Source organism: Panulirus ornatus, chromosome 49 (assembly GCF_036320965.1).
Source record: "Panulirus ornatus isolate Po-2019 chromosome 49, ASM3632096v1, whole genome shotgun sequence".
NCBI lineage: Eukaryota > Metazoa > Arthropoda > Malacostraca > Decapoda > Palinuridae > Panulirus > Panulirus ornatus.
The window spans coordinates 9,316,780-9,334,342 of NC_092272.1; the positions used below are offsets into that span (position 1 = coordinate 9,316,780).

Below are 17,563 nucleotides of genomic sequence, written 5' to 3' on the forward strand. Positions count from 1 at the left end.
CGATCACTCAGTATCTGTTTCACTCCATCTTTCCACCTCCAATTTGGTCTCCCACTTCTCCTCGTTCCTTCCACTTCTGACACATATATCCTCTTGGTCAGTCTTTCCTTACTCATTCTCTCCATGTGGCCAAACCATTTCAAAACACCCTCTTCTGCTCTCTCAGCCACGCTCTTTTTATTACCACACATCTCTCTTACCCTATCATTACTTACTCGATCAAACCACCTCACACCCCATATAGTCCTCAAATATATATATATATATATATATATATATATATATATATATATATATATATATGTATATATATATATATATATATATATATATATATATATATATATATCGAAAGATCATAAGATGTAGACTGTTTATAGATAACTTGCTTTGATTTAGAGAAGAACAGATTCATCTGAGACACAACATTCATCTGTTACACCTTCTTCGCCAGACTCTGAAGGCCTCTGGCCAGTACCCATCAGCTAGGCTAAGGGGGCCAGCTCCTCCGAGGATTCTCGTTCGATCTCATGCAACATTTAATCGTTAGACAAACAGCGACTTCTCAATAGCTGACGACTTGCACAGGAGGGGAAAAAAAAGTTGATAGATTTGCTCTGTTTCAATGGAAGAAGGTCTGAGATAAGAATTGCTGGAGTCGGTAAAATGAACTATGTTTGGCTTGTGTATAAAGGTCACGTTCATTACCAGTGACCATATTGACTGGCGACCATGTTGACTGACGAACGCGTCACCGAAGACCATCTCGTCTGGGAGACCCCGTTGACTTCAAGATTGCCTTCGGCCGATGAGAAATCTCACCCAAGTGAACAAGTTTCTTACAGAAACCATTTTGAAACAGACGCTTCAATCTCCACGCTCGTCTCGCTCCCGCTCGTAACGTGGAGGCAAAGAAATATATCAAATTTCCGTCTCGAATCTATTCTCCCTCGACAGCCATCAAGATAGATAGATGGGTCTTCAAACCTCGATGGCAATAGTTCGATTACTATCGGGTAGGAGGACGTAGAACACTGGGCTGTGGAGGACTAGATGTGTAAGACTGGTGAAGACTTGGCTGAATATTCTTGACCTCAGACGCAGTTAGATGTATGGGTGGCGAACTAGAGTGAACCTACGGGCAAGACGTGGCTTTAAAGAACCGTTCTCCAGGAAGAGGACTTCTTTTGCTCTCTCTCTCTCTCTCTCTCTCTCTCTCTCTCCTGAAGGCCAAGACCATCACCTCGCTCGGCCATTGGGTCCTCTCTCTCTCTCTCTCTCTCTCTCTCTCTCTCTCTCTCTCTCTCTCCTCGAGCTTCCCACAGTTGGCAGGCAAGAACAGCCTCGTCCAACTCGGTGTGACCATTGACCAATCGGCGAGGCGAGAGGTCATTAGAAAAAAGAAAATAAGATACGAATTGAAAATATATTTTTCGTGTACATTGTGAGTAATCGAGTGACAGGTGATTAATGTCGACGATTATAACAGTTGTTACATACATTATACGTAAATAGTGACTAATTGAGTATATTATACATGAGTGATTTCGCTAATCATAGAAACTGTTAGATAGATATATGTAAATAGTGAGTAGTAGATACACTGATTACAATAATCGGTCAATCGATTATGTGACCAAGAAAAACAGTAACATGATTAATTACACTGATTATCACAACTATTAAATCGATTATATAAGCGAGTGTCAGTGATAAATGAGTAACTTCACTGATCATAGACAGTCTTAGATTGATCATAAGAGTAATTTCGCTGAACATAGGTACTGTCAAGTCGATGAGTCAATGACAGAGTAATACATGAGTAAGTTCGCTATAAACGCAACTTGAAATCGAGTATATGAGCGAGTGAAAGACTAACAGATGAGTCATCTCGCTGATTATCGAAACTGGTAAACATGAATGACATATAACTACTATAAGTCAATTGGGATTAATGGTTGCCATAAATACCGGGATGCGAACCCTGGCAAGGTCGTGGTTCGCCTCCATCGCCTTTAAGAGCCATTGAGCTATAAAAACTTACCTCATCTTTACATGGGTCGTCTTATCTTTACTCCCTCTGCTTTAAGTCTCGGCCATATCTACAGATACGTTAGCTTTAGTCTCTATCTACAGATACATTAGCTTTAATCTGGGCAACCTTTAACTTGCAGTCTTAGCTTTAATAAGCTTTGCCTCTGTTCGCTCGGCTTTAGCTTTCCAAGTCACCTCTTTGGTACTTGTTCGTTTATGTATTTGTGTAACTGATAGCTTTGCTCTATAGCTGTTAGCTGAGGTTAGGTTAGGGTTAGTCCCTCTGATAGCTGAGGCTCTGTTAGCTTTCTCGACGTTAGCTTTGGCTCTTGTACAATTACCTTGCGTATTACTGGTATGGCGTAATTATTTTTACGCCGTTGCCTTTAGGGAGCCCCCCCTCTCTCTCTCTCTCTCTCTCTCTCTCTCTCTCTCTCTCTCTCTCTCGAACACAGACGCACACACACGCACACAAATAGGTAGAGGGCGCCCCACGAGTGTAAAACTCCATCCCCGGACAGAACAAATAGTCATTTGTTGGCACATTATGTCATCAACTTTTAGGTACTTGTGTACTTGTAGAGATGGAAGGATGGAGCGAAAAAGATTTTGAACGATCGGGGTCTGAACATACAGGAGGGTGGAAGGGGTGCAAGAGATGGAGTAAACTGGAACGATGTGGTATACCGGGGTCGACGTGCTGTCACTGGATTGAAACAGGGCATTTGAAGCGTCTGGGTTAACCGTGGAAAGTTTTGTAGGGCCTGGATGTGGAAAGGGAGCTGTGGTTTCGGTGCATTATACATGACAGATAGAGACTGAATGTGAACGAATGTGGCATTTGTTGTCTTTTCCTAGCGCTACCTAGGAATGGCTGACGGCAGCAAGTATGAATATGTATATGTGTAAAAGTGTATTTCTCTGTGTATATATATGCATGTATATGTTGAAATGTAGAGGTATGTATATGTGCGAGTATGTATGTACATGTGTATGTGAGTGGGTTGGGCCATTCTTTCTTGTTCCTTTGCGCTACCTCGCTAATAATGATATATATATATATATATATATATATATATATATATATATATATATATATATATATATATATATATATATATATATGTGTGTGTGTGTGCATTATTCTTATTTGTTATACATAATCGTTGTTTTCGGCGTGAGCTAGGTAGCGCCAAGAAACAGATGAAAAATGGCCCATCCACTCATATACATATTACGCCCATATACGCACATATACATACATGTACATACATATACAGACATATACACAGACCTATACATATGCACACATGTACATATTCATACTTGCTTGCCTTCATCCATTTCTGTCGCTACCCCGCCCAACAGAGTGCCCCCGAAAAAATTATATAGACATCCAATATTCATCAACTGCGACGAAAAATGAATCTATAGTCAATCAGACGTTACATAATCAATTCTATTTCGTCGCTCCATTTTCCTTTGAATACACTAGTCATACGCCTGGCAGTACTTCTGTAATCAAGGGCTATTCTTCCTCTTCGGGGAAAAAACCTTCCCAGGTCCAATCTATGTCAATACACTGCAGCAGTTCCTGGTAACCCAGCGTGAATAGAGCAACGACCTAACTTTCTCCTCCTCCCCCTCAACGGAGTGAGGGACACCCCACCTTCAGGAGGCTAGAAGCAAGGCGTCTTTTTCTAGTCGAGTGACGGAATGTGATCGATGTGTGCGCAGACGAGGTCCAATCAAGCGAGCCCCCTTCGGTTCACGAGACTCACCTAACCCACGACTTAATCTTCTTTTTTTTCTTTCCTTTCTTATTTAAGGTTTGCCTTAGCCATAGTGTTTAGTAGGCATGTAAGGTGGAAGATCTCGATGATATACGACCCCGCCTTCGACCTGTTGTGGGGATATTATTTTCCCCATCACGAATGCTAGAGGGGGAGCGGTTGAAGCTGATGTTACCTCATACCAGCTACGCCTGGATCATATATATATATATATATATATATATATATATATATATATATATATATACATAATTCATACTGTCTGCCTTTATTTATTCCCATCACCACCTCGCCACACATGGAATAACAACCCCCTCCCCCCTCATGTGTGCGAGGTAGCGCTAGGAAAAGACAACAAAGGCCCCATTCGTTCACACTCAGTCTCTAGCTGTCATGTAATAATGCACCGAAACCACTGCTCCCTTTCCACATCCAGGCCCCACAGAACTTTCCATGATTTACCCCAGACGCTTCACATGCCCTGGTTCGATCCATTAACAGCACGTCAATATATGTATATATATATATATATATATATATATATATATATATATATATATATATATATATATATATATATATATATATATATATTCCTTGCTTTCAGAACACGAGGGCTGAATGATGATAAAGTGACGGTGTGGAGTTTTGTCCTTATGAAACGGAAGGGTCCTTATCTCTCCAGTGGCAGGGAAAGCCTCACTCTGTCCAGTGGGAGGGAGAACCTTATTCTCTCCAGTGGTAGGGAGAGCTTTACTCTCTCTAGTAGCAGGGAGTGCCTTACTTTCTCTAGTGGCAGGGAGAGCCTCACTTTCTCTAGTGGCAGGGAGAGCCTCACTTTCTCTAATGGCAGGGAGAGCCTCACTCTCACTAGTGGCAGGGAAAGCTTCACTCTCTCTAGTGGCAGAGAGAGCCTTACTCTCTTCAGTGGCAGGGAAAGCCTCACTCTCTTCAGTGGCAGGGAGAGTCTCACTCTCTCCAGTGGCAAGGAGATCCTCACTCTCTCCAATGGCAGGGAGAGCTGTACTTTCTTCAGTGGCAGGGAGAAAAGAAGGCATCCTAAAACTACAGGAGTGACACTTGACAGCCACTGATGTGCTGACTCACGGCGTGCGCAGCCCTGATACTCATGAGTGAAGAATGGTGAGTAAGTCTTACGTATGTATGAATGAGTAGGATAGGAGATATGAATGATAAGCAAGTCATGAGTTCAGGATAAGAGGATGTGGCATGAGACGAAATACAGGAGGTAGAGAGCAGAGGTGGTGGAGGATATAATCATTCACTTCGTCACACAAACATCGCTCAGGGAATCTAGTGTTCTCGCTTGAGAACGGATGCCAACTGGACCATACACGCCTTGCTGGTGTCCAGAGAGAGAGAGAGAGAGAGAGAGAGAGAGAGAGAGAGAGAGAGAGGCGGTTTCCGGACTGGTCGGAAAAGAGATTACGACATTAGTGAGGGGAGCATCCATGAGGTGAAGGCTGTTGTTAGAGTCAGGTGAGAAACCAGATCCAAAGAGAGTCGCTTTGTCTACGGGAGAGATAGCTATATAGCACCGTCAGGACGGGAAAGTAAGGGAAAGGTAGAGGGACAGAAGCTGTTAAGAGTTGCTCTTCGCTGAAGACTTAGAGTAACTTACCAGTGGATGGCGAGGAGAGGTTATCGCACTTCCATGGAATAAATGAACGCTTTGCCTAACGTATAACGCGCTTGCAGCGATGACAGTGATACATGTTGAATGGGAGTCGGAGGGAGGAGAGTATGTCCAAGCCCGATACGCCTGAATCATTTGCCTGAATGGCGACAGATCTGGAACGGTAACCATGGACTGGATGAAGAGATCGACCGTAAGGAAGAGAAGATAGATACCTCCATTGCCCCAGCGATAACCTGTGCTATGTGTCTGCCCGAGATAGAAATATCACCACATAAGAAACGGGCAATTTTCTCAGCGAGGCAGAAAAGAATTTGAGTAAGTTATTCCAGTAAGCTTTGTTTGAGGTGCCATCTGGAAGGTGCTTCCTGAGGAGGGAAATGCCGTTAACATAGATACAACTGTGAGGGTGTGGTCAGATGAACCAACTGGGAGGGGGTTGATTGTCTAGTTACAGCATTGTGAGGGTGTGGTCAAGTGAACCAACTGGGGGGAAGAGATTGTCTAGTTAGAAGACGAAGGATTAGAGGTGAAAAGCAGAACAACAATATTAGGAAGGTGGTCACAGCGGTCAGCAATATGGATGGGGTGGGTGATGATTCGCTCTTTATTACTGAGAATGAAGATCGCGACGGCTTTGATCGTCCCCACCATCCGTATGGGAGATATTCAACCATTCCCTATGGTGAACGATGAAATACCCGAGGTGGACGACCTCAGTTTTTGGATGAGAGGATGTCATGACCTCACTAGACAGTTTGCTGAGAGATGTAGCGATAGAGCAACCAGAAGATATGACATGAAATCAAGAAACTTGTAAACAAGAGTGTAATAAACACTTTTAAGGCATAAAACGGGTGATCAAATATAACAGATTGACTAAGAACGGGGTTAATGCCGACAACATACATAAATCTAACAGACTATATGATGATAGATAGGGTCTCAAGAGTGTAGAAATCCCTCCCTGTTCAGTACACATACGTAATTACGAATAGGTTTTTACCCGTTTACAAGACAACCTTCTTATATAATTCTGGGTAAACACTTGTCAGCCAGATAGGAGAGTCAAACCCGTGAATTATTAAACGTTAAAACTTGTCGGGTTATACAGTAGATGAATGTGAAGCGGAACTCACACAACGGTGGAGCAGACAAGTTATTCATTGTTAAGAAGAGGAAGTAATTTATTCATGATGCTCGTATGTTCCCTGGAGGCTGGAGGTGAACTGCTCTGCCTCCGCTGGGAGCATCAGCCCCGACAGCTGAACATGTTCACTGCAGGAGTTCGGGCGTCCTCTGGAGGAGTCTCGGGACTTTGACCCGACAGGTGAGTTTAGAACAGTGTTGAGGGCGTCCACAGGGAGTGGCTCCTAGACCATCCCGTAGATCTACAGCAGTGAGAAGCATAAGAGTGGGCCATAGGAGCACCCAGGGCTACAGTGAGGCCTATCCCAGGGCTATAGGAAGGCTAGACCCAAAGCTAAAGGAAGGCTAGACCCAAAGCTAAAGGAAGGCTAGACCCAAAGCTAAAGGAATGCTAAACTCAAAGCTAAAGGAAAGCTAGACTCAAAGCTAAAGGAAAGCTAGACCCAAGGCTACAGTAAAGCTAGACCAAGGGCTACAGAAAGGCTAGACCCAAAGCTAAATGAAGGCTAGACCCAGGGCTACAGGAAAGCTAGACTAACCCACACACACACACACATCATCCTTACCAAAACTTGAGTTGGATCGATGCTCTAGCCACACACCCACGCGGCACCACCCACGCCAACACATACGAGGATCAACGCTCACCATCTCTTGAAATCCATTGTACTTAACCATATAAAAAGAATATATATTCTTACTTTTTTTTTGGGGGGGGGGTGTGCAACATATGAAGAAATACATTGAATTACTATACGTTTATCTTTCTGATCTAGATAAATCAAAAGATACTCGAAATGTTGGTAACAATGATGATTCGTATAAAAATCTCCATTAATACAAATATTTTCATTTTTATTTATTTATTTCATTTTGCTTTGTCGCTGTCTCCCGCGTTTGCGAGGTAGCGCAAGGAAACAGACGAAAGAAATGGCCAAACCCACCCCCATACACATGTATATACGCACACGTCCACATACGCAAATATACATACCTATACATCTCAATGTACCCATATGTATACACACACAGACACATATATACCCATGCACACAATTCACACTGTCTGCCTTTATTCATTCCCATCGCCACCTCGCTACACATTTTCATTTCTATGTACACAAAACGACTTACGTGGACACGGTCACACATATATGGGGAACCTCAAGGCTGGCCTTCGAATCCCGCTCTCAGGTAATCGGGGTCTAGTCAGCTCCTACGTAATAAATGACCTTCCTTTTGGTCTTCTGATAGACCTGTCACCCACCTCTGCTGCCCAGGAACAAGTGATTTGATGTCAAATCCCCTCCAATCCCTGAGGCAAGGTCACATCCACCTTCCTCAATCCATGCGAAAATTAACAACGTTGGATTTTTTTTTTTTCAAGTTCATCCTTACGGGCGTTCTTAAGCGTGGGAGAAAAGCGTCTGTCTTCTACACCGAACCATCTGAAAGGTCTTTGTGTATCAGCTGATCATAATGGGACTGGAATCTGTTCTGTCAAACTTTGAATAACAGTCGAGGTAGAGTGAGTGGCCACTTGGCTCGGGCGGATACGTCTCACCATCATGACTCATGGGGTGATGACGGCGCAGGGGAAAGAGAGAGAGAGAGGGAGAGAGAGAGAGAGAGAGAGAGAGAGAGAGAAATGGGGGAGAAGGATGAAGTGTGTACAGGTGTATGCTTTGTATAAGGTAGGGGTTATTCAATTGGCGGCCCGCGGGCCAAATTTGGCCCCCGAGTGGTTTTTCATTGGCCCTTTGACACACTCAGAAGAATCAAATCAAATTAATGAAATCTAATCTTTTGTTTAGATACTTATGAAATTTTACGTAAATAGATTTTTATCCTATTTCGTTTCTTTTTATGTACAAGAGTTTAGAGAAAAAGGAAAAAAATGGAGGTAGAATAATTGTATGGCCCTTCCATCAATTTGAGTTTCATGATCCAACCCTACTCCAGAAGTAATTGAATAGCCTTTTTGTAAGATTCTGGAGGCATTTGGGGGATTATTTAGGAGCGACGACAGACTCCGGTGTGTGTATGTATCTTTGTTCCATGATTTTAGTCTTCTCGAAGGCGATTCAGTAAGCTGAGCTAAACACTGTTCTTTGTATACACTGATGGACGAATGCAGTCTCCTTTTGGGCTTTGAGACTCTCTCTCTCTCTCTCTCTCTCTCTCTCTCTCTCTCTCTCTCTATCTATCTATCTATCTATCTCCATCTATCTCTGTCTGGCATCTCACATGAAGACAGGTTTGGCTGGAGTGGCATCCAACCAACCACTTTCTATGACCTTCCTCTTTTCGGGAGGTTGGGGGGGGGGTCATGCTTGTCAGCCCCCGACACCGAGGTAATGAGGGCTCCGTTAGATCCTACGATAAAAAAAAAAAAGAAGAAAGAAAAAGAAATTCATTTACTTGACTAATTGCCCAATTAGACCTCAATTAAGAAAAGACCGGAAGGAACTTCCCAAAGGGCACGTTAATCCGTTTACCGTGGTTTATTGGCTATAGTGGATCATTAGCATTGTCAGAAGATACGACAACTATCCCTCTCTCCTGCTGGAGGAGTACTGTGTTCCGCTATCCCTCTCTCCTGCTGGAGGAGTACTGTGTTCCGCTATCCCTCTCTCCTGCTGGAGGAGTACTGTGTTCCGCTATCACTCTCTCCTGCTGGAGGAGTACTGTGTTCCGCTATCCCTCTCTCCTGCTGGAGGAGTACTGTGTTCCGCTATCCCTCTCTCCTGCTGGAGGAGTACTGTCTTCCGCTATCCCTCTCTCCTGCTGGAGGAGTACTGTGTTCCGCTATCACTCTCTCCTGCTGGAGGAGTACTGTGTTCCGCTATCCCTCTCTCCTGCTGGAGGAGTACTGTGTTCCGCTATCCCTCTCTCCTGCTGGAGGAGTACTGTCTTCCGCTATCCCTCTCTCCTGCTGGAGGAGTACTGTCTTCCGCTATCCCTCTCTCCTGCTGGAGGAGTACTGTGTTTCAGGGGAATGTAAAGCAGTATCCTTAGAGGGGTGTGTCCGCGCTGAGGATACGACTGCCACGTATTTTGAAAAGCTTAAGCTGGTAATTGAGAGCTTGAATTCAGCAGCTTATCTAAAGATTAAAGCTCACAAAATGTTAACTCATGATGTAGCTCGAAGTATTGTGGGACAAGGCCAGAGAAGGAGAAGTTGAGTAATATTCATTGACGATAAGGTTCAAAGATGATTACAGAATGACTGATTATGGCGTCCATATGTGGCTTAGAATGTAGATCAGCCATTGACGAGTCAGCTGAGGAGGGGTGAACCCCTTTTTCTAAAGGGCAATAGGCGTTCGAAACGTTTCTTTAAATCCCTTAATATTTTAAGGCACCAAATACAACGGGACTATGAAGGGATTAGGTGCTTGTCAAGCGTAAGCAACAACCCCTCCTTGGAATCCCTAAATTTAAGGGATCCAAAGTCGGTAACGACGGAGTCTTAAAGGGAACCAAGTGCTTGTCCTCACCCGGACTGTAAGACGGGACCCATTGTGTACGGGAGTCAAATATCGAAAGAGGAGACGCATCAGCTACTGGAGTTAAGAGATGCCGGCATTTTCCAGACCACGACTTACGGTCACCTGGATCGTGTGTACACAAATCGCTACCCAGTGATCGAGTGGCTCAGAGACTGGCCCCACGAGTGCTAACTTGACTCGCTGGTAATTTTCCTCGCTGGTAATTTTGCAGACCAGAGATTTAACCTCCTCCTGTGAGCGCTTGAAGGAAACAATCTAATCGAGCAGGAGATGTATTCTCTGGGTACGAGGCTATAGCCTGGCCAACCAATGACTCTCTCAATGCAGGTTACACCACAAGTGGAAAAAAAAGTCTCCTTTGCCAAGGCTGTACCAATGGAAGTACAGTCTCGCCATAGAACATCTCATTCCAAAGGAGTCTGCATTTCCCAGCTACTGGAAGTAGTGCAGCACTGGGTTGCAGGGCCCTTTACAAAGGTCCTGGAGATCCACCAGGAATCCTTCACGGTAATTGGTCCTTGGGTGGGTTATGAAGGAGGACCAAGCAGCTCATTCACAGCTGCGGGATCCTCATTACGGGATCAATGCGAGCTTGTCGAATCGTGAATCGTAGGAATTGACTCAGAGTACGATCATCCCGTCGAAAAACATGCGATTTTGGGCTTAAGAGGACGCTGTCCAAGGGATTTCTTGCAGTTAAACAGTCCCCTCGAAGACATGGTAGGCATAGGCAGCAACCACTGAGGGAAAATGTACGTCCTTAAGTGTGTTTAAGTGAGGTCAATAAGACTAAAACACCACGAGAGACCACTCAGTCTCTAGCTGTCATGTGTAACGCACCGATACCACAGCTCCCTATCCACATCCAGACCCTACGGAGCTTTCCTTAGTTTCTCTTGGCTGCTTCCTATTTCCTGATTTAGCCCACTGATATTACGTCCCTCCCTATATACCACATAGCTCTAGTTCACTCTATCCCGTGAACGCCTTCCACCCTCCAGCATATATATATATATATATATATATATATGTATATATATATATATATATATATATATTCCTATGAGTCCGTGGACTTATAGGAATATCTTGATCACGCGCAAAATTGTGATCCTTTCCAATATATATATATATATATATATATATATATATATATATATATATATATTCTGTTGACTTTCCTTCCTTTTCCTCGTCTTTCATTCAAGACTCTGACCTTGAGAAGAGACAACTTGAGACTTCGACTTTAAAAATGGACAACTGTGTAACGCCTCAGTGATCCACTTACCCATGCAGGAGATGCCTCTAACCGCACCCGCTCCCTGAGGGTCCACACAAGCTTCCAGCAGATACAAGACGAGGTGAAGAAATCACACGGATGTCCAGGGTAGGGCAAGGGTCTGTTGTCTGGGGCAGGCTCACCCCACACGTTCCTGGAAGCCAGACATAACTATGATGCAGAAGGCTGAGTGATCGTTCTTTTAAGATTACGTACAACAACTTTGCTTTATGTATGACAACTCTGCTTGGTTGTAAAAGAGTCTCATTTATCCTTAACGAGTGATTATAATTGCTTAGTTGTAAAAAAGAATTTATTTTACCATTAATAGTGATTATTTACAGTTCTGTTCTTAGGGAAAAATCTGAATAAACACCATTCCATGCTAAACAGAAAATGTTATAATTATCTCTGAGTAGCTAGATAGCTATGTTAAGTTGTATTTATATATATATTTCATATTTGTAAGAGTCCACGGGGAAATGGAACACATCATCAGAGATTATTACACGAAAGTGCACTTGGGAACTTAACGTGTTTCATTTCCCCGTGGACTCATAGGAATATACTTGATCACAGGTTCAACTGTGATATTTTTTAACATACAGATACACATGTATACACCCACACACAGAGACAGCGCTGGTGGCTGACTCGGGTAAGAAACCACAGAAACTGGTGACTGAGTTTGGTAAAGTGTGTGAAAGAAGAAAGCTGAGAGTAAATGTGAATAAGAGCAAGGTTATTAGGTACAGCAGGGTTGAGGAACAAGTCAACTGGGAGGTAAGTTTGAATGGAGAGAAACTGGAGGAAGTGAAGTGTTTTAGATATCTGGGAGTGGATTTGGCAGCGGATGGAACCATGGAAGCGGAAGTGATTCACAGGATGGGGAAGGGGCAAAGGTTCTGGGAGCGTTGAAAAATGTGTGGAGGGCGAGAACATTATGTTGGAAAGCAAAAATGGGTATGTTTGAAGGAATATCGGTTCCAACAATAGTATATTGTTGCGAGGCTTAGGCTATAGAGAGGGTTGTGTGGAGGAGGGTGTATGTATTGGAAATGATATGTTTGAGGACAATATGTGGTGTGAGGTGGTTTGATCGAGTAAGTAATGAAAGGATAAGAGAGATGTGTGGTAATAAAAAGAGTGTGGTTGAGAGAGCGGAAGAGGGTGTTTTGAAATGGTTTGGTCACATGGAGAGAATGAGTGAGGAAAGATTGACAAAGAGGATATATGTGTCAGAGGTGGAAGGAACGAGGAAAAGTGGAAGACCAAATCGGAAGTGGAAGGACGGAGAGAAAAAGATTTTGAGCGATTGGGGCCTGAATATGCAGGAGGGTGAAAGGTGTGCAAGGAACAGAGTGAATTGGAACGATGTGGTATACCGGGGTCGACGTACTGTCAATGGATTGAACCAGGGCATGTGAAGCGTCTGGAGTAAACCATGGAAAGTTTTGTAGGGCCTGGATGTGGAAAGGGAGCTGTGGCTTCAGTGCATTATATATGACAGCTAGAGACTGAGTGTGAACGAATGTAGCCTTTGTTGTCTTTTCTCAGCGCTACCTCGCGCGCGTGCGGGGGTGAGGGGTTTGTCATTTCATGTGTGGCGGGTTGGCGACGGGAATGAATAAAGTCAGACAGTATGAATTATGTACATGTGCATATATGTATATGTCTGTGTGTATATATATGTCATGTCTGTGTATGTATGTATATGTATACGTTAGAATGTATAGGTATGTATATGTGCGTGTGTGGACGTGTATGTATATACATGTGTATGGGGGTGAGTTGGGCCATTCTTTCGTCTGTTTCCTTGCGCTACCTCGCTAACGCGGGAGACAGCGACAAAGTATGATAAAAGTAAAAAAAAAGATTTATATATATATATATATATATATATATATATATATATATATATATATATATATATATATATATAACTAGGACAATTTAGCCCTGGGGATAGGGGACAAAGAATACTTCCAACGTATTCCCTGCGTGTCGTAAAAGGCGACTAAAAGGGGAGGGAGCGGGGGGCTGGAAATCCTCCCCTCTCGTTTTTTTTTTTTTTTTTCCAAAAGAAGGAACAGAGAATTGGGCCAGGTGAGGGTATTCCCTCAAAGGCCCAGTCCTCTGTTCTTAACGCTACCTCGCTAATGCGGGAAATGGCGAACAGTTTGAAAAAAAAAAAAAAATAACTAGGACAAATATGAAAAAGGACAAAACAAAATCAAGCCGCTGGAAAAGTCAGATACCTGGATGCGTCAGTAACCCCGAGAGAAAAATATGTGGACGATTAGCGATATCTCCAGCGCAGGGCTGGAAATATCCGAAGGCAAGAATGCTGACGCCGCTGAGGGGAAAAAACATATGTGTCCTTATTCACTTGGCCCGAAAGTAATGGTTTCAAATTCCCTTCCACCCCAGAAAAAAAACAAGTCTAAATGCTGACAATGAGAAACCGAATGATATGTGACGTCTGACCTTGTGAGACAGAAGGGGGAGAGCAGGAGGCCAAGACTTAAGAGACTGACGTAGTGAGCTCCGTCTCTCTTTGGGTACATTCGTAGTGAACGATTGGGAGAGGAAAATGTATCGTGAACTCTGAGAATAATGTGGCGATTTGCGTTCCTTACTGTGACCCATTCATCGGCCGCCCAGGGTCAAGGGCATAGGTTCGAATCTTGGTTACGGCAGTCGGTGCACAGTTAATCTACCAACAAGGCTGAAGGAGAGACGAAAGGTCTTTTATCTCTTAAAGCTGAAGTGGGGAGCACGAGATGTCTCTCGAACCGAGACTGGGTGATGTCTCTTGGGGCAGGGATTGGGAGATGTCTATGGGGAAGAGACTGGGGGGATATATCCCTTGGAGGAGAGACTGGGAGATATCCCCCGGGGGAGAGACTGGGATATATCCCTTGGAGGAGAGACTGGGAGATATCCCCCGGGGGAGAGACTGGGGGAAATATCCCTTGGAGAAGAAACTGGGAGATATCCCCCGGGGAAGAGACTGGGATATGTCTATTGGGGGGAAACTAGATGTCTCTAGGGGGAAACTAGATGATGTCCCCGTGAAAAGGGGGCTGGTACATGTCCCTAAAGTGGGGACTGGGATATGTCCTAGGGGGGAAGGGGCTGATAAATGCCCCTGAGGTAGGGAATGAGAGAGGTTCCTTTGACAGGAACTGAGAGACAGATCCCTGAGGCATGACACTGAGGCCCTATATCTCTCAAGAGAGTTAAGGCAAGAGACAATGGATTATTTATCTCCACACTTTATCTCTCATTCTCTTAACACGTCTGAGAGAGAGAGAGAGAGAGAGAGAGAGAGAGAGAGAGAGAGAGAGAGAGAGAGAGACTTGAGTCTTCATCTCTCACCATGGCTGAGGCACAGAGACAGCTGAGAGGGGGGCGAGGGGGTTCCTTATCTTATCACTACAGCTGAGGAAAAAGACAGAAAGAGAGAGAGAGAGAGAGAGAGAGAGAGAGAGAGAGAGAGAGAGAGAGAGAGAGAGAGAGAGAGAGAGAGAGAGGGTTTCTTATCTCTTCACAGGCGAGAAGTGAACATAGGGGTCCTTATCTCCCTCACCCGTGGCTGACTCAGGAGGCACTGGGAAAGAGACTGTCTCTCACTCTGGCTGAGGCTAGAGACAAAGAGACGTCTCTTAGTGTCCCGCGACTCGTCCCTAAACCATGAAGACACGGATCCCAGGTCGGTCTTGTGAGCCACCAGCGACCTGACAATACAAGGAAGTCTGGGATGGTTTACCAAAGGAACACACAGTAATGGAACTGGTCCAGCTGCCATATATGATATTGAAGAAGATAAGTTCGGTGATTGATATTAATCATTTGTATAATCTAGAGAAGCCTACCATTCTATTCAGCTTGATAGAGTTCTCTAATGAGTGATTAATATTAATCGTTCATGTAATCCAGAGAAGGCTACATAGAATTCTCTATTGGGATATGAAGAGGATAAGTTAGGTGATTAGTATTAATCATTCATATAATCTAGAGAAGATTACCATTTTCTTCGGCTAGACAGAGTTCTCTAATGTGTGATCAATATTAATCATTACTCTGATCCTGAGAAACTCACTATTCTCTTCATCTAGATAGAGTTCTCTAATGAGTGATTAATATTAATCTTTCATGTAATCCAGAGAAGGCTACATAGAATTCTCTATTGGGATATGAAGAGGATAAGTTAGGTGATTAGTATTAATCATTCATATAATCTAGAGAAGATTACCATTTTCTTCGGCTAGACAGAGTTCTCTAATGTGTGATCAATATTAATCATTACTCTGATCCTGAGAAACTCACTATTCTCTTCATCTAGATAGAGTTCTCTAATGTGTGATTAATATTAATCATTCTTTATAATCTTGAGAAGATTACCATTCTATTTAGCTAGACAGAGTTCTCTATAATGGGTGATTAATATTAATCTCTCGTCCCTCGCGCTGTGTCATCTCGCAAACGTCTCGCTCGACAGTGGTGGTACAAGGAGGCCCAAGACACACATGGGCTGATGATCCTACACACACAACAACACATCAGAGTCAATAATAGTGGCTAACACACTCATTCTTTACCTCCTGACTCTCTGCTTTCTCACTCCCTTGACAACCCATCTCTTCATAACCTACCCCTTCACAACCCTCCCCTTCGTAACCTACCCCCTCACAACCCGTTCCTTCATAACCTACCCCTTCATAACCCATCTCTTTACAACCTGTTCCATCATAGCTTACCCCTCCATTGCCTGTCACCTTCACAACCCTCTCCTTCATAGCCTACCCTCCACAGCCTGTCCCTTCACAACCCGTCCATCCATAACCTACCCCTCCACAGCCTGTACCTTTACAACCCTTCTTCCCACAACCTGTCCCTTCACAACTTGTCTCTCGGAAACCTGTCCCTTCACAACTTGTCTCTCGGAAACCTGACCCTCCGCAATCTTTCTTTCTACAACATCTCCATCAAAAACCTCCCTTTACATGACCTGTCCCTCCACAACCCGATTCTCCACAACCTCTTCCCTCAACTTTTCCCTCCAAAGCCTGACCCTCCATGATGTAACCCTCCACATTTTCTTCCTCCACAGCCTATCCTCCCATAGACTCTCTCTCCAAAGTCTGTCCCTCCAAAGCCTATCCCTCCACAGTCTGTCCCTTCACAACCTATCCCTCCATATTTTATCCCTTCACAACCCATCCTTCTATAACTACCCATCCACAACCTGTCCCTCCACACCTATCCTTTCATACCTATCCCTCCACAGCCTATTCCTCCACAGTCGGTTCCTACACAACCCATCCTTCTATAACTACCCATCCGCTGCTTGTCCCTTCACAACCTATCCCTCCACAACTTGCCCCTTCACACACATCTCCCCCCCCCCTCACGTTTTCATTTCCTGTGGCGAGTCTACGGTCACCCGGAAGCCAATAATAAAACCTAATTAACCACTGGAACATGAGTCAGGTGGTGCACCCACTGACGTACCATCTACAGGGACAACGAGTCAGGTGGTGATGCCAGATGGTGCACCCACTGACATACCATCTACAGGGACCACGAGTCAGGTGGTGATGCCAGATGGTGCACCCACTGACATACCATCTACAGGGACCACGAGTCAGGTGATGATGCCAGATGGTGCACCCACTGACATACCATCTACAGGGACCACGAGTCAGGTGGTGATGCCAGATGGTGCACCCACTGACATACCATCTACAGGGACCACGAGTCAGGTGGTGATGCCAGGTGGTGCACCCACTGACATACCATCTACAGGGACCACGATTCAGGTGGTGATGCCAGATGGTGCACCTACTGACATACCATCTACAGGGACCACGAGTCAGGTGGTGATGCCAGGTGGTGCACCCACTGACATACCATCTACAGGGACCACGAGTCAGGTGGTGATGCCAGGTGGTGCACCCACTGACATACCATCTACAGGGACCACGAGTCAGGTGGTGATGCCAGGTGGTGCACCCACTGACATACCATCTACAGGGACCACGAGTCAGGTGGTGATGCCAGATGGTGCACCCACTGACGTACCATCTACAGGGACCACGATTCAGGTGGTGATGCCAGATGGTGCACCCACTGA

The 17,563-nt window shown here is 44.5% G+C and overlaps 1 long non-coding RNA gene across 1 annotated transcript in view; it reads right to left on the minus strand.

Annotated features, from left to right (window-relative positions):
- Window positions 1-634: 634 nt before the first annotated feature.
- LOC139764270 (uncharacterized) overlaps window positions 635-17,563 on the minus strand; it is an 86,505-nt gene continuing 69,576 nt past the window's right edge. The window contains exons 4-5 of the long non-coding RNA XR_011716338.1: window positions 11,434-11,578; window positions 635-1,135 (exon numbers count right to left, since the gene is read on the minus strand). This is a non-coding gene — a long non-coding RNA (uncharacterized lncRNA). The remainder of the gene's footprint in view (window positions 1,136-11,433; window positions 11,579-17,563) is intronic.